The 18,469-nt window shown below is 36.0% G+C and overlaps 1 pseudogene; it reads right to left on the minus strand.

The window, feature by feature from the left end:
* Positions 1-3,211: 3,211 nt before the first annotated feature.
* On the minus strand, positions 3,212-14,320 carry LOC114054407 (annotated as a pseudogene).
* Positions 14,321-18,469: the final 4,149 nt, after the last annotated feature.

Genomic DNA, 18,469 nt, shown 5'->3' on the forward strand with positions numbered 1-18,469 from the left:
AAAACCTCCAAGAAACATATGAATCAGTCCCAGGCCATGGAAGAAATCAAAAACGATTTTGAGAAGCAAGTAAGAGAGGTAGAGTAAAAAACTAGGAAGAGAAATGAGAATGATGCAAGAAAATCATGAAAAACAAGTCAACAATTTGCTAATGGACACCCAAAAAATACTGAAGAAAATAACACCTTAAAAAATAGCTAACCCAAATGGCAAAAGAGGTCCAAAAACCAATGAGGAGAAGAATGCCTTAAAAAGCAAAATTGCCCAAATGGAAAAGGAAGTCCAAAAGCTTACTGAAGAAAATACTTCCTTAAAAATTAGAATGGAAAAATTGGAAGCTAATGACTTTATGAGAAATCAAGACACTGTAAAACAAATTCAGAGGAATGAAAAAATAGAAAACTGTGAAATATCTCATTGGAAAAACAACTAACCTGGAAAATAGATCCGGGAGAGAGAATTTAAAAATTATTGGACTATCTGAAAGCCATGATAAAAAAAAAAAGAGCCCACATCATCTTTCAAGAAATTATCAAGGAAAAGTGCCCTGATATTTTAGAACCAGAGGGCAAAATAGAAATTGAAAGAATCCACCAATCCCCTCCTGAAAGACATCCCCAAAGTAAAACTCCTAGGAATATTGTAGGCAAATTCCAGAGTTCCCAGGTCAAGGAGAAAATATTGCAAACAGCCAGAAAGAAACAATTCAAGTATTGTGGAAACACAATCAGGATATCACAAGATTTAGCAGCTCATACATTAAGGGACCACAGGGCATGGAACATAATATTCTGGAGGGCAAAGGAGATAGGATTACAACCAAGAATCATCTACCCAACAAAACTGAGTATAATCCTTCAGGGGAAAAAATGGACATTCAGTGAAATAGAGGACTTTCAGGCATTCTTGATGAAAAGATCAGAGCTGAGTAGAAAATTTGAATTTCAGATACAAGACTCAAATGACGCATGAAGAGGTAAACAGAAAAGAGAAATCATAAGAGCCTTATTAAGGTTGAACTGTTTACATTCTGCATGGAAAGATGATATTTGTAACTCATGAGTCCTTTGTCAGTATTAAAGTAGTTGGAGGGGGAAAAATTGTATGTATGTATAGATAGATAGATAGATAGATAGATAGATAGATAGATAGATAGATAGATAGATAGATGGCACAGGGTGAGTTGAAGATGAAGTGGTGATATCTGGAGAATAAAATTAAGGGGTGAGAGAGGATTATACTGGGAGAAAGAGAAAGGGAGAGGTAGAATGGAGTAAATTATCTCACATAAAACAGATGAGAAAAAGCTTTTACAGTTGAAAGGCAGTAGGGGAAGGGGAGAGGGAATGAGTGAATCTTATTCTCATAGGATTTGGCTTGAGGAGAGAATAACATACACACTCAATTGGGTATGGAAATCTATCTTACCCTATAGGAAAATAGGGAGGGAAGAGGACAAGAGAGCAGGAGGATGATAGAGGGGAGATCAGATTGGAGGAGGGGGTAATCAGAAGCAAACACTTCTAAGGAAGGCCAGGGTCAAAAGAGAGAATAGAATAAATGGGTGGTGGGAGAGGATGAAGGAAAATGTACTTAGTTTTTTACAACATGACTACTATGGAAGTGTTTTGCATGACTACACATCTATAACCTGTATTGAGTTGCTTGCCTTCTCAATAAGGGTGGGTGGGGAGGGAGGAAGGGAGAAAATTTGGAACCCAAAATTTTAAAACCAAAAGTTTAAAAAAATGTTTTCACATGCAACTGGGAAATAAGATATACAGGAAATGGGGTATAGAAATCTATCCTGCCCTACAGGAAAATTGAAGGGGAAGTGGATAAGAGAAGGGGGGGTAGAGATAGAAGGGAGGGCCAATTAGGGAAAGGGGTATTGAGAATGCATGCCATTTTGGGGTGAGGGGAGGGAAGAGATGGGGAGAAAATTTGGAACTCAAAATCTTGTGGAAGTAAATGTTGAAAACTAAAAATAAATTAATTATTTTTTAAAAAAAATTTAAAAAAGCAGAATTGACCAACTGGAAAATAAAATACAAAAGCTCAATGTAAAAAATAATTCCTTAAAAATTAAAATTAGGTCAGTGGAAGCTAATGGCTCTATGATATGGCAAGAAACAATAAAACAAACTCAAAAGAATAAAAAAAAAAGAAGAAAATGTGAAATGTCATTGGAAAAACAACTGATCTGGAAAATAGATCCAGGAAAGATAATTTAAGAATTCTTGGACTACCTGACAGCCATGATAAAAAAAAAAAGTTCTTTCAAGAAATTTAAGGAAACTGCCCTGATATTCTAGAAGCAGAGGGGTAGAAATCAAAAGGATCTACCAATCACTTCCTGAAAGATATCCCAAAATGAAAACTCCCAAGAATATTATAGCCAAATTCCTGAGCTTCCAAGTCAGGGAGAAAAATTGCAAGGAAACAGAAAGAAACAATTCAAATATCATAGAATCACAGAAGTGATAATACAAGATTTGGCAGCTTCTACATTAAAGAATTGGAGCGTTAAAATACAATCTTCTGGAGGGCAAAAGAGCTAGGATTACAACCAAGAATTACCTACCCAGCAAAACTGAGTATAATCCTTCAGGGGAGAAAATGGATATTCAGTGAAATATAGGACCTTCAAGCATTGCTGATGAAAAGACCAGAGCTGAACAGAAAATTTGACTTTCTTTTTTTTTTTCAAAGATTTTACCATTTACTTTGTGACTATCCTAATTTATAACCAACTTTCAAGATAAAAAAAAACTAACAATTTACCACCAATAAAACACTTAATATAATATTTATAGCTTTATCCTTAGAGTCTTTTATTTCTAAGTCAGCAGTTCTTCCTAGCCTTCATTTTCTTTTTCATGTCAAGTATTAAAGATTTCCATCTATTTTCTCGAATTTGCTTATTCTATATTTATAAAAGAGAATGCCAAATATCCCTAAACTTCAAAAGTCCTTAATATCTTATTCGTTGTATTTGGGGGTTTTCAGTTTTCTCATGGAGAAAAATATTAATTTAGTCATAACTCAACTTTATATATTGTCCACCTGCTACTTGTACAACACAAGACTGGATAGTAAAATTTGGTGTATGTTGTCTTAATTTCTACTGCATGGGGAAAGAGAAATCATCAAGAAAATCTTTAGCCATCACGTGGGAAACCTTGAAAGTCCAATGCTTTGCCCTCAAGGTTCAGTTATTATCTTTTATCCACTGCTCAATCCATTTCACTATCTGATCTAAATTATTCTCTAGTTCTTCTGGTACATTGCTGGGCAGCCGGTGTACTATTTCATGGTTGTAAGAGGTCATGGCTTCTTCATAAAGAATTTGGAAAATTTCACACTGAATGTTGTCCTGTAGTTTCTTTACACTGTATTCCCTCTTTTCAAGTCTTGTATATAATACAGAATTATCTGTTTGAAGCACAAAAACTATATGAAACCATCATTCAGGGAAGAAGTCACAGTCATGGTAATCAACAATAACTCCACCTTCTTTCATTTTATTTTCTAACTCATCAACTACTCTGTCTTCATCCAAAATGGGACATTCATATTCTTCATCAAAGCTATCATATAACTGTCCTCCTTGTACTAAATAACCCACATTAATGTATGTCAGTCCTGTTCTTGATGCAAGTTCTTTACCTAGTGTGTTCTTTCCAACCACTAGTGTACCCATGAACAGGATGTTGGGCAGCCTCCTGGTCTCGGTGGCACCAGCTCAGCCCTGGTTGACCATTCTCCAGGAGGGAGCAGCAGACAGCTGAAAATTTGATTTTCAAATACAAGACTCAAGAGAAGCATATAAAGGTAAACAGGAAAGAGAAATCACAAGGGATTCAATAATATCAAACTGTTTACATTCTTACATGGAAGATGATACTTGTAACTCCTAAGAACTTGATCATTATTAGGGCAGTTAGAAGGAATCTACATAGACAGAGGGCACAATGAGTTGAATCAAAAAAAAATTAATAGATGAGAAAGAGGAATGTGCTGGGAGGAGGAAGGGAGAGGTAGAAGTTGAATTATCTCACATTAAAAAAAGGTGTTAAAGAGCTTTTTCAGTAAAGGGGAAGATAGGGAAAGCACTTGAACCTTACTCTCATCAGAATTGGCTCAAAGAAGGAAGAACAGATATTCATTTGGGTACAGAAATCTATCTTATCTTACAGGGAAGTAGGAGGGAAAGATAAGAGAAGGAAGGTGGCTGATAAGTGGGAGGGTGGATTGGGGAAGGCAATAGTCAGAAGCAAAACACTTTTGAGGATGCACTGAGTGAAAGGAGAGTAGGATAAATAAGGGGGAAATAGATGGAGGAAATTACACAGTAATCATAACTGTGAAAAAAAAATTTACAGCAAGTTTCTCTGATAAAGACCTCATTTCTCAAATACATAGAGAACTGAGTCAAACTTATAAAAATAAGAGCCATTTCCCAATTGATAAATGGTCAAAGGAAATGAATAGGCAGTTTCCAGATGAAATAATTAAAGCTATCTAAAGTTATATAAAAACACTCTTAATCACTATTGATTAAGGAAATTCAAATTAAAACAACTCTGAGATATCACCTCACCTAATCAGATTAGCTAATGTGGCAAAAAAGGAAACTGACAAACGTTGAAGAGATGTGGGAAAACTGGAATGTAATGCACTATTGGTGGAGTTGTGAACTGATTCAACCATTCTGAAGAATAATTTGGAACTATGCCCAAAGGGCTATAAAACTGTGCATACTATTTGATCCAGCAATACCTCTACTAAATCTGCATTCCAAAAAAATTTTTTAAAAGAGAAAAAAGGATTTATTTGTACAAAAATATTGATAGCAGCTCTTTTGTGGTGGCAAATAATTGAAATTGAAGGGATGCCTATCAATTGGGGAATGGCTAAACAAGTTGTGGCATATGATTGTAATGGAATACTACGGTACTATAAGAAATGAGGAGCAGTATGCCCTCAGAAAAACCTGGGAAGACTTACATGAGCTGGTACAAAGTGAAATTAGAAGAACCAGAAGAACACTTTACACAATAACAGCAATATTGAATGATGATGAACTATGAATGATTTAGTTTTTCTCAACAATGCAATGATCCCAGACAATTCCAAAGGAGTTACAATGAAAAATGCTCTCCAGCTTTAGAGAAAGAACTGATGGAGTCTGAACGCAGATTGAAGAATATATTTGTTACTTTCTTTATTTTTTAGGGGGAGATTGGTCTGGATTTTCTTTTACAACATGACTAACATGCAAATATATTTTGCATGACTGCATATATTTAACCTATATCAAATTGCTTGTCTTCTCAATAGGGTGGGGGGGAGAGAAAATATTAAACTTAAAATTTTTTAAAAATAAATTAAAAAATTTTGATTTTACAGGTAATTGGGGAAAATATTAAATATGTATACATATACATTAAATGTTTTAAAAAGATATAACTAGTCAACAGTTTATGTGAAAAAAAAGACCTAGGGATTTTAATAGTTTGCAAGATCTATACATCATGAAACTAAAGCTGATCAAAGTAAGGTAATATTGAAGGTAGAGAGGAACTCTTTCAATTCAGTCCAATAAACATTTTAAAGCATCTATTATCTGCCAGGCACTGCACTTTTCAAGCATCAGATGCAGTATTAGCAAAGGCATGGTAGCAAGAGAGGGCAGGGATGAAAATAAGGTTTGGAGAGTAATCCAGATTTGACTAGAATATAAATTACTTGAAGGAGAAAGTAATATAAGATGATAGAACAATAGTGTGGAATGAAATTTTAGAAGGCCTTGAATGCCTGGGTCAGGAGTTTAAACTCTATTTAGTCATTAAACTACCAGTTTGAGGAAGAAAAGGAGTGTGGATAAAAGGAAGCAGTGTTTAGAAGCACAAAAGACTTTAGAGGAAAGACAGGATAAAAAGGGAAAGAGAAGGATAAACAGAAGAAAATAAAATGGAGGGAAATGCACAGTTAGTAATCATAACTGTGAATGTGAATGGCATGAACTCATCCATAAAACAGAACTGGGTAGTAGAATGGATTAGAAATCAGAATCCAACATATATTGTTTATAAGAAACCCAATTAAAACAGAGACACACAGATTTAAAATGAGGGGTTGGAGCAGAATCTATTATGCTAAAGTGAAAAAGGTAGGTGTAGCAATCATGATTTCAGACAAAACCAAACCAAATAGACCTTATTAAAAGATATAAGTAGGGAAACTACATCTTACTAAAAGACACCATAGACAATGAAGTAATATCAATACTAAACATATCTGCACCAAATGCGATAGCATCCAATTTCTTAAAAGAGAAGTTAGATGAACTAGAGGAAGATATAATAAAACTTTACTAGTGGGAGACCTCAAATTTCCCCTCTCAGAGCTAAATAAATAAATTTAACCATAAAATAAATAAGAAAGAAACTAAGGAGATGAGTGGAATCTTTAAAAAGTTAGATATGATAGACCTATGTATAAAACTGAATGGGAATAAAAAAGATATCTTTTTCTCAGTTGTACAAAGCACTTTCACAAAAATTGACCATATTTTAGGGCATAAAAACTTCATAAAAATTGGCCATGTAAGGGCAGCTAAGTGGCGCAGTGGATAAAGCACCTGCCCTGGATTCAGGAGGAAATGAGTTCAAATCCGGCCCCAGACACATAACACTTACTAGCTGTGTGACCCTGGGCAAGTCACTTAACCCCATTGTCTAGCCAAAAACAAACAAAAACAAACAAACAAAATTGACCATGTATTAGGGCATAAAAATCAATCAAATGCAGAAAAGTAGAAATATTAAATGCATCCTTTTCAGAACATAATGCAATAAAAATTATATTCAATAAAGGGCCATGGAAACATGGATTAAAAATTAATCAGAAACTAAGTAATCTAATCCTAAAGAATGAATGGGTCAAAGAACAAATCATAGAAAAAACTAATAATTTCATTAAAGAGAATGACAACAATGAGAAAAATTCAAAATTTGTGGAATGTAGCCAAAGCAGTACTTAGAGGAAAATTTATATCTCTAAATGCATACAACAATTAAAAGGAGAAAGAACAGATCAATTAATTAGTCAAGAAACTAAAAAATTTAGAAAGTGAATAAATTAAAAATCCCAAATTAAACACAAAAACAGAAATCCTGAAAATCAAAGGAGAGGTTACTAAAATTGAAAGTAAAAGTTGAACTAATAAATAAAACTCAGAGCTGGTTTTATGAAAAAATCAATTAGATAAACCATGGATTAATTTGATTTTAAAAAAAGGAAAACCAAATTGCCACTAACACAAATGAAAAGGATTAATACACCACCAATGAAAATGAAATTAAAGCAATTATTAGGATCTCTTTTTGCTCCTGTCATATGCCAATAAAACTGATAATCTTTTTAAAATTTTTTTTATTTATTAGTTTTCAACATTCACTTCCACAATATTTTGAGTTCCAAATTTTCTCCCCATCTCATCTTTACCCCCACCCCAAGATGGCATATGTTCTGTATAGCCCTTCTCCTAATCTGTCCTCCCTTCTATCTCACCCTCCCCTTTCTCTTTTCCCCTTCCCCTCCTATTTTCCTGTAGGGCGGGATAGATTTCTATTCTCCATTTCCCATATTTCTTATTTCCCAGTTGCATGTGAAAGCAATTTTTTTTTAACGTGTAAAACTGATAATCTAAGTGAAATGGATGAATGTTTACAAAAATATAAATTGCCCAGATTAACAGAAGAGAAAATAGAATACTTAAATTATCTTAGAAAAATAATTTGAACAAGCCATAAATGAGCTTGCTAAGAAAAAAATCCCTGGGACCAGATGGACTTACAAGTGAATTTCACCAAACACTTAAGGAAAAGTTATTTCCAATACTATATACAATATTTGAAAAAAAATAGGTAAGGAAAGAGTGCTAACAAATTCCTTTTATTACACAAATATGTTTTTGATACCTAAATCAGGAATTAAGAAAACAGAGAAAAGAAAACTACTGACCACTTTCCTTAATGAATATTGATGCAAAAGTTTTAAATAAAATACTATCAGGGAGATTACAGCAATATATCTCAAAGATCTTACATGATACCTAGCTAGGATTTATATCAGAAATGTAGGGATTATTCAGTCTTAGGAAAATTATCAACATAATTGACCATATCAATAGCAAAAAAAATCACACAATTACATTAATAGATGCAGAAAAAGCTTTTGACAAAATACAAGACCCATTCCTATTAAAAAAAAAAAGAAAGACAGACAGACAGAAAGAAAGAAAAGAAACACTAGAAAGCTTTGAAATTACTGGAGCATTTCTTAAAGTGATAAATAGTATCCATCTAAAACCAAGAGCAAGCATTATCTGTAATGAAGATAAACTAGAGGCCTTCTCAATAAGATCAGGGTGAAGCAGGGATGGTCATTATCACCACTATCATTCAATATTGTATTAGAAATGCTTACTATAGCAATAAGACAAGAAAATGAAGTTGGAGGGATAAAAATAGGCAATAAGGAAACAAAACTATTACTCTTTGCAGATTATATGATAGTATACTTAGAGAAGCTTAGAGAATCAACTGAAAAAACTAGTTGAAACAATTAACAACTTCAGCAAAGTTGCAAGATATAAAATAAACCATATAAATCATTGGTATTTCTATATACTACCAACACAACACAGCAGGAAGAGATAGAAATAGAAAGTCCATTTAAAATAACTGCAGAGAAGATAAAATGCTTGGGAGTCTACCTGCCAGGACAAACCCAGGGATTATATGAACACAACTGCAAAACACTTTTCATATAAATGACAACAAATTTGCACAATTGGAGAAATATTAATCGCCCATGGGTAGGCTGAGCCAATATACTAAAAATCAAAATCTCACCTAAATTACTTATTCAGTGTCATATACCAATTAAACTAACAAATAATTATCATATAGAGCTAGAAAAAATAATGACAAAATCCACCTGGAAGAACAAAAAGTCAAGAATATCAAGAGAATTAATGAAAAAAAAAGTGAAGGAAGGTGGCCTAGCAATACCAGATTTTGAACTATCTTACAAAGTGCTAATCATGAAAACAATTTGGTACTAGCTAAAAAATAGTGGTAGATCAGTGGAATAGATTGCAATAGACAGTAGTAAATGACAATAGTAAACTGTTTTGATAAACTCAAAGATCCAAGTCTTTTGGGGTAAGAACTCACCATTTCACAAAAATTGCTGGGACAACTGGAAAGCAATTTGGCAGAAATTAGCTATAAAACAATATCTTACACCATATACCAAGATAAGTTCAAAATGGATAAATGATTTAGACCTAAAGGTTGATATCATAAGTAAATTAGGGAAGCATGGGAAAATGTATCTGTCAGATGTAGGGATAAGGGGAGAGTGTATGACCAAAGAAGAGATAGAGAGGATCAAAGGAAGTAAAATGGATAATTGTGATTACATGAAATTAAAAAGGTTTTGCACACAAAAAAAAAATTACAGCCAAAATTATAAGGAAAACAGAAAATTGGGGACAAATTTTTACAGAAAATTTCCCTGATGAAGGTCTCATTTTTCAAATACATAGGGAACCAAAACAAATTTATAAAATGTATATGCACCATTTCCCAATTGATAAACTGTCAAATGATATGAACAAGCAGTTTTCGGAAGAAGAAATCAAAGCTATCAATAGTCACATGACAAAATTTTATAAATCATTGTTGATTAGAGAAATGCAAATTAAAACAACTCTGAGATACCACCTCATACCTATCTGATTGAGTAACAAGACAGAAAAAGGGGGTAGCTAGGTGGTGCAGTGGATAGAGTACCAGCCCTGACATCGGGAGGACCTGAGTTCAAACCCAGCCTCAGACCAAACACTTGACACATACTATTGTGTGACCTTGGGCAAGTCACTTAACCTCGATTGCCTCACAAAAAAAAAAGAAAAAAGAAAAGGAAAATGACAAATACTGGAGGGGATGTGGAAAAATTTGGACAGTAATGCATTGTTGGCAAAGTTGTTAACCAGTCCAACCATTCTGAAGAACAATTTGCAACTATGCCCAAGGGGTTATCAAACTGTCCATACCCTTTGATCCAGTAATATCACTAGTAGGGCTGTATTCCAAAGAGATCAAAGAAAAGGGAAAAGGACAAAATGTACAAAAATATTTATAGCAGTTATTTTTGTGGTAGCTAGGATTTGGAAATTGAGGAGATACCCATTAATTGGGGAATGGCTAAACAAGTTGTGTTATATGATTGTGGCATATGGTTTTTTATTTTTATTTTTTGAATAAAATGCAAAGACAGAAAGTATTGGTGGCCTTAAATATTATTGTGCTATAAGAAATGATAAACAGGATGGTTTCAGAAAAACCTAGGAAGACTTATATGAACTGATGCAAAACAAAGTAGGCCAAACCAGAAGTATATTATACACAGTAATAGCAATATTATAAGGTTGATCAACTGTGAAAGATTTAGCCACCCTGATCAAGGAATTGATCCAAGACAATTCCAAAGGACTCATGATGAAAAATGCTTTCCATCTCCAGAGACAGTACTGATAAATGGAGTGCAGATTGAAGGATACCTTTTTTAACTTTCTTTTTCTTGGTGTGTATGTTTTCTTTTGCAACATGGCTAATACAGAAATATGTTTTGCATGACTTCACATTTATAATCAATATCATATTGCATTCCTTCTCAAGGGATCAGGGAAGGGTGGAAGGGAGAAAGTTCGGAACTCAAAATTTTTAAAAATAAATGTTAAATTTTTTAAGCATATACATTTGGGAAACATTTAAGAAAATAAAATGAATAAAAATAAAATAAAGTAAACAAAATAAATAAAAATATATTTAAAGATTAAACTAAAATGATTTATGGCAATATGTTAAGATATACAATACTCTAGTCAGGAAAATGGGGATCATCTATGGGTTTAGTAAATACATTGGGTAACCTGTTCAAAAACATGGGGAATGGGAGGTGGTGGGAATAGAATGCTGACTTCAGGGAATGGAAAATTGGTTAAATATGGAGTGTGTGGAAGAAGGTAATGAGTTTGAGAAAGTAGATCAGAACCAAATTGTGAAGGGTTTTAATGCTATCAGAGGATTTATCTTTTATGTGAGAGGTAATAGGGAACCAGCAAAGCTTCTTGAAAAGGACAGTGACATAAGACCTAGGCATTAGGAAAATTGTTTTGGCAGCTATGTAGGGGATGGGAAAAGTGAGTAGAAGTACCAAATCTTTTTCTTATAGCATCTAAAAAGCAAAATGAATTAGTTTATATCTTTCATCACTTATGATTACAAGCAGTAATATGGCTAAAGGGTGGGTTAGGGACAAGACTAAAAAGTGGAAGAAAGAGATTTATTTAATATGTAGACTAACCTCAAAAATATCTGGGGGTTTATGGGCTAGATTTCTTTCTTAAGGACCATGACTAAAACTCAAATCACTCTGACTCTCATTGATTGGCCAACAGTAGGTCCCAGACCAAGCCCCACTTGATCATTGTTTGGACCCCAATTGAGTGAATGTAAATAGAAATTGTTTCTGTTTTAGCTAGAAACCCTGAGGATCTTCCCCTCCCAGAATGATTTTTTTTTTGACTAGGCAAAAGAGGCCATTCTCTGCCTCATTTCTTACCTAGCCTTAATCACTGAATGCAGGTTACCTCAGTCAAACTGAGACCTTTTAAAGACTTTAGCTAAAAAAAGCAAAGGCATCCAGGACCATCTTTAGTTGTCCTGATCCCTATTCTGCCACTGACTCCAGATGGCCCCAGAAGAGAAAGTGAGGCTGGTGACTTTGCACAGTCCTCCCTCACTTAAATCCAATTCACTTGCATGTCATGGCATCACCTCCCTGATGTCACCGTCCTGTTTGAGAACAAAGGACAAACAATAGACTTGATGTAGTATTCTGAGGAATTGATGGTTGTCCTATAAAGGGTTCCACATCTGATGCAATGGACCACTCATAGCCTAAGGGTTTAGATAAACAATAACTTTACTTTTTAAAAAAAAATGTACATGTTGACCCACAGGTGAGAGTGGGTCATCAGGTGGTAAAAGCCAGGTTTCAATGAGAAGAAAACAGGTCATAAGGAATTCCTGTGAAGTCTCAGAAACCTCCTACTCAATCCATAGAATAGCCCTCATATACTCTTTGACCATAGGTCCTACACCTTGGTGTCGTATAATCTAACTGGATATGAACTGCCTGAGGTATGTATATAACTTCCTCACTCAAAATACCATTTCAGGTGGTATGGGGAGGGTAGAGTAAACTCAAGCTGCCCAATGTTTGCATCATAGCCAGCTTCCTGACCCAAAACAACAGTTTGATGAATGTATGTAGTGAAAGAAGATAAAAATAAAGTAACACAAATAACTGTAACCTAATGCTATGTAGATGTGGTTTATTTTTTTCTATCTGTCCTTTCTCTTTCCCCTTTTGTATTGTTCTTGAAACAGCACCATGACCCCAGTTTCTCATCCTTAACCTGCCAACTACACTTTCCATCTTTAGTCCAGCCCCTCATTCTCAGAATCACTTTTCAAACCCTAAAAAAAGTAGGGCAATGTTTTAAGTATGAAATATCACAAGTGTTTACCCTACATTGGATGCTAAGAAGGTAAAGGTGGTGATGTACAGGAAACCACAAAAAGTGAGAGACTCTGTGTCCAAATAGATGCAAACATATGGCCACACTTTTCATTTCAGGTATTTCGTACATCTTCCCATTATACTTCCATGCCCCATTATGTTTTTTGACATGATAGTTCCAAGACTGAATATTTTAACATTGTATCCTGTAAGACAGAACCCCACTAAGCAGTTTTGCATTTATGCATATTCAGCTGATACCTTCAACAAAGTTCAGGGCAGCCATCCGATTAGCATACCGTTGTCTCACTGTAGGATGCCATTTACCCACCGTTCATGGAGATGGAAACCTGCGGTGAAAGGCAGAGATCATACAACCATGATATATATAGAACTGCCTCTCCCCAACTCCCCATTTCCTTGAATGGTATAAGAATGTTAGCCGGCAGCAGACTTGAAGGCAACTTTTTCTTTGGGCTGCTGGAGCAAGGCACATTTCCCCCTTACCCAGCTGACTGGTACATAAAAAGTAGTTAGAACTATTTTTTGTGATCATTAGGTCTACAGACATTTAGAGACAGCAGGGCTATGACCCTGAGAGCAACAGTGATATTGTTTGCTTAAATGAACAGCAAGGACATTTCCATTTTCTGAGTTTTGGCTCAGAAAAAGCATCTTGACCTGTCCCTTCCTACTGATGAGTGCCACTAAACTTCTAGAAAAATGGGATAATGTAGTTGCTGTAGCATTCAGGTCCCATGGAGTCAATGAGAACTCCTGATTCAAGGGGACTTAACTGTGAAGTACATTTGAATATATCTGCTTTTAATGACTGCAGGAAATGTGTAGATTATTTATTTGAATAATTATTTAAAGGGGAGAATACGGAAATTAAATGCACTTAGATTGTGTATTGGTAAGGACAGAATTCCCCTTCAAATAAGTATTAAGATACATAAATGGGATTTTTTTTTATTATTTGATGGAAATCCCCTCCCCCTATCTTTTCTGTGAGAATACATCTATGAAGTCATTAGAAGTCAATGGCTTTGACACTATTGGTTCCCCTCTTCTTGATAATCTTTTCTCTCTCAGTTTTCATGACACTCTTCTCTTCTGGTCCTCCTCCTAACTATATGACCACTCCTTCTCAGTCTTCTTTGCTTAATCTTCATCCAGGTCAAAATCACTAATATGGAAAATCGTCCCCACCCCCAGTGCTCTGTCTTGGGCCATCTTCTCTTCTCCCTTTATATTATTTTATTTGTGGTCTCATCGGCTCCCACTGATTCAATTGTCATCTCTATGCTGATGATTTTCAAATATATTTATTCATTCCTATCCTCTTTGTTGACTTTTGGATCCACCTCTCTAACCATTTATTAGATATCTTCAACTAGATGTCCTACAGACATCTTAAACTCAATATATCCAAAACGGAACTCATTATCCTTCCCCAAAATCTCTTCTCTTAACTTTTGTATTATTGTTGAGGGTACCACCATCCTATCAGTCACCTGGTCATACAACCTAAGTGTAATCCTAGACTCTTCTTTCTCTATCACCGCCCACCCCCCATTCCATTTGTTGGCAAGGCTTGTCGATTTTACCTTCCTAACATCTCTTGAATATACTCCCTTCTCTCCTCTGACATCGCTACTATCCTGACACAAGCTTTCATCACCTCATACTTGGACTATTGCAATAGCCTACTGATTGTTCTACCTGTCCCAAGTTTTACTCCACTCCAGTCCAACATTCATTCAGCTGTCAAAGTGATCTCCCTAAAGAACATGTCACTCCTCTAATCAATAAACTCCAGTGCCTCTCTATCACCCCCAGGATTGAATACTAAATACTCTGTTTGGTGTTTAAGGCCCATCATAACCTGCATCTCCCACCTTTCCAGTCTTCTTATACTTTTAAAGTCCCCTATGGATTCTTTGACCCAGTGACACTAGCGCCTTTGCTGTTCCTTGCACAAGACACTCCATCTCCTGACTCAGAGCATTTTTACTGGCTTTTCCTCATGCCTAGAATACTATCCTTCCTCCTCTCTGGTTTCCCTGGCTTCCTTCAAGTCCCAGCTAAAATCCTACCTTCAGCAGGAAGCCTTTCCTGATCCCCCCTAATTCTATTGCCTTCCTTCTGTTAATTTTTTCCAATTTATCCCGTATATGACTTGTTTGTACATAGTGGTTTACGTGTTGTCTCCGCCATTACACTGTGAGCTCCTTGATAGCAGGGACTGTCTTTTACTTTCCTTTATATTCCCAGTGCTTAGCACAGTGGCATATAGTAAGCATTTACTGATTGACTGACAATGAGAAAATATGATTTAAGAACTTCTATATGAGAATTAAATGCATTTAGACAGTACATCAAGAAAGGGCAGAATTCTTCTTCAAGTAAAGTTTGGCATTCCTAAATTGAATTTTTTGAAAAAAAATTTTTATTTGTTGGTACCCCCATATTTTTATCTGTAGGAATATATCTCTGAAGTTATTATAGAAGACTATGGGAAAATATGATTCAACATGCATCACTTCATGTACTACTTTGCATTTTTTGCTAATGCATAAAGTAAGGACAAACTGTAATAATAAATGATAACAATTCTATTTTCACTTAGATATGCAACATTTAACCCATGAATTTTAAAATTACTTATATACAATGTATTAAGATGCACAGCACTCTGGTCAAGTTAAAGGGGCTGTCTATGAGTTCAATAAGTATACATTACCTTAGGATGGCATAAAACACCCAAAGATAAAATAGATAGAGAAATGTGATTTTGAACTCTCATGAGATTTTTGAAATCATGGATTCTTCAAGTTGATTGGGACTTCAGAAGTCATCCAATCCAACTTTGTTGGGTGCCTTCTACAAGGTCTAAGGGAAGTTTGTATACACCCTGCATTTGACCTATTGTTGTTGTTTATACTTCATTTTGAAAGAGGACCAGTGACATCAGAGGTGACGTCTTGACTTGTGTATGAATTGGATTTAAGTGAGGCAGAGTTGCATAAAATTGTCAGCCTCACTCTCTCTCTTCTTCAGTCACTGAAGTCTATGGCAGGGCAAAAGTCAAGATGAGTGGTGATGGCCTGGGATGCAGTGGATGACCTTAGTATCTTTGAAGTCTGATCAAGTTCTAAGTGCTCCACAGTGTCTGCTTCAGCCGCCTTCATGGCTGTTGGAACAAATTGTTCTCATCTGCCTGTTCCTCTAAAAAAAAGTTTACACATGCTTGTAGAAGACATCCCTCTCACTTACTGACATGTTTGAGGCCTGTAGGTTACCCTCAACCTGATTTAGCCTATCCCCTGAGATGTTTTACTGGAGTGTGGCCACTGTACATGCTACAGCTTCTCAGGTAGAAACCAAAGGTGGCTGAGCAGCCCTGAAAAGTGCTTGGCAAGCCCTCACACTGGAGGTGCTAGTCCTCCTGAACACCCAATAAACCCCATGTTGAACCCTAATGTGAAAGCAAAAGATGGAGAGGAAAGACTAAGCCAGACACAGTATTCAATAGGGAAGGAGAGTATCCTGTGTGTTGATAGATAATAGCCACCAGGATCAGTATTGGGTGATAGATTTGAGTAGTATTAACCTCACTCCAAACCAATAGATGTTTATTTAGAGCCTACTATGTACCAGACACTGTACTAAGAGCTGGGGATACAATTAACAAAAAGAAAGACAGTCCCTCCCTTCAAGGAGCTTACAATGTAAAGGAGGAGACAACATACAAAAGGAAGCAGGAAAGTGAAGAGGAGACAGGAAGGACACCAGGTGGTACTAGGTAAGGCAGCAGATGTAAATTGAGTTATTTTCCAATTCAGGTTGGCTTAGGGAGACAGAGAAAGAGATCTGTAGACACTGAGGATAGGATCTGACCAAGAATGTGAAGCATACGGGAAGCACATTGAAGCCATGAAGCACATCCCACTTCCTAGGGACCAAAAGAGACCCAAGACTTCACACCAGGGCAGGAAGAGGTTGCAAGGGATCTCTGAACTAGCAAAGGGTGCAGAATCAAGTGCCATCTGGCAGCTCTGTCACTCATTATCCAGTTTCAGATCATAGATACAGGGTAAACTGAGAAAGGGACTTAGATCTAGGAATAGTGGACAGGAACAATCACCAATGGACCCTAGCTGTGTATCGAGTGAGGAACAAGTTTAGAAACAAACAGTAAGCTGTGTGACCCTGGGCAAGTCACAAACAGTAGTTGTGAGGCCTTGATGTCAGGAATAGAGCAGAGACTCAGTTCTAGCAAGCCCAGGCTAAAGTCTACAGTGTAACCAGGGTAGGAATCATAGATCAAAGGGGAGCCTGGAGTTCAGTCACTGAACCTGTAGAGCCTCCCATGCATCTTTGATCAAATACAAACTCCTCAACTTGGCATTTAAAGCTCTTTAGAACCTGGCCCTATCCTATCTGTCCAACCAGGGTACACATCACTCCCTTTCTACCACTCCCTGATTAGCCAATCTCAACTTCTCAATGTTTCTTATACATGGCACTCCCATTTCCAAGCCGTTGTCCCTCATACCATCTTGACTCTACTGCCTGGTGATGATGATGGTGGTGGTGATGATGATGATTTTGATGACAACTTAGATTTATACACTGCTTAACAATATTGTTTCCTACAACATCCCTGTGAGAAAAGTAATACAAGTATTTGAGTCCCTATTTTTTAAAAAAAAAAATTATTTTTAGTTTTCAACATTCACTTCCAAAAGATTTTGAGTTCCAAATTTTCTCCCTATCTCATCCTTCCCTCAACCCCAAGATGGCATGCATTCTGAACACCCCTTCCCCTAATCAGCCCTCCCTTCTATCTCTCCCCCCTTCTCTTATCCCCTTCCCCTTTAATTTTCCTGTAGGGTAGGATAGATTTCTGTATCCCATTTCCTATATATCTTATTTCCCAGTTGCTTGTGAAAACAATTTTTTTTAACGTTTGTTTTCAAAACTTTGGGTTCCAAATTTTCTCCCTTCCTTCCTCCCTACTCACCCTCATTGAGAAGGCAAGAAACTCAATACAGGTTATACATGTGTAGTCATGCAAAACACTTCCATAGTAGTCATGTTGTGAAAAACTAAGTATATTTTCCTTAATCCTATCCTGCCCCCCCCCCACTTATAGGATCCCCATTTTTAAAGATGTGGAAACAGCCTTGGAGAGATGAGGTAATTAGCCATTATCAAATAGCTATTTGAATCCAGGTTGTCTTACTAAAACTCCAGCACTTTGCTACACTATTTTGCCAGTGAGAAGTAGAAGAGAAACCAAAAATCAAAATTGTATACATTTACTCCCTTTCTCACTGACCCACATTTTCAAATATGTCTTACCTTATGGACCCTTATCATGTCAGAGAGACAAAATTTCACGTATAATGAATTAATTTTCTGTTGTTACATATAAAATGTTTGAGAGGCATAATTTCTAGATAATTAACCATGTTATTAATCATGCTAGCAATAATTAATAAAAGGGGTCAGTGACACTCTGGAATGCCAAAGACCCCTCATGGAACCCACTTAACACTTACATGGCCTTGGAAGAATGGGTGTTCCTGAGGGTGACTCTGATTGGTTAACAAATAATAAAAGAGAATGAATAGGATAATGAGAGGTAGACTTATTCTAATGAGGGAGGGGGAGAAGAATATGACTTTGATCACATCATTTACTTCCAAATCACCACCCCCCACCCCACCCCTAGCCTTGGGCAATCTAAAGAAAGACTTTATCCCCACCCAAATCTGAGTAGAACACAATGGGC

Source organism: Vombatus ursinus, unplaced genomic scaffold, assembly GCF_900497805.2.
Source record: "Vombatus ursinus unplaced genomic scaffold, bare-nosed wombat genome assembly UNPS02014813.1, whole genome shotgun sequence".
In the NCBI taxonomy this organism is placed as follows: domain Eukaryota; kingdom Metazoa; phylum Chordata; class Mammalia; order Diprotodontia; family Vombatidae; genus Vombatus; species Vombatus ursinus.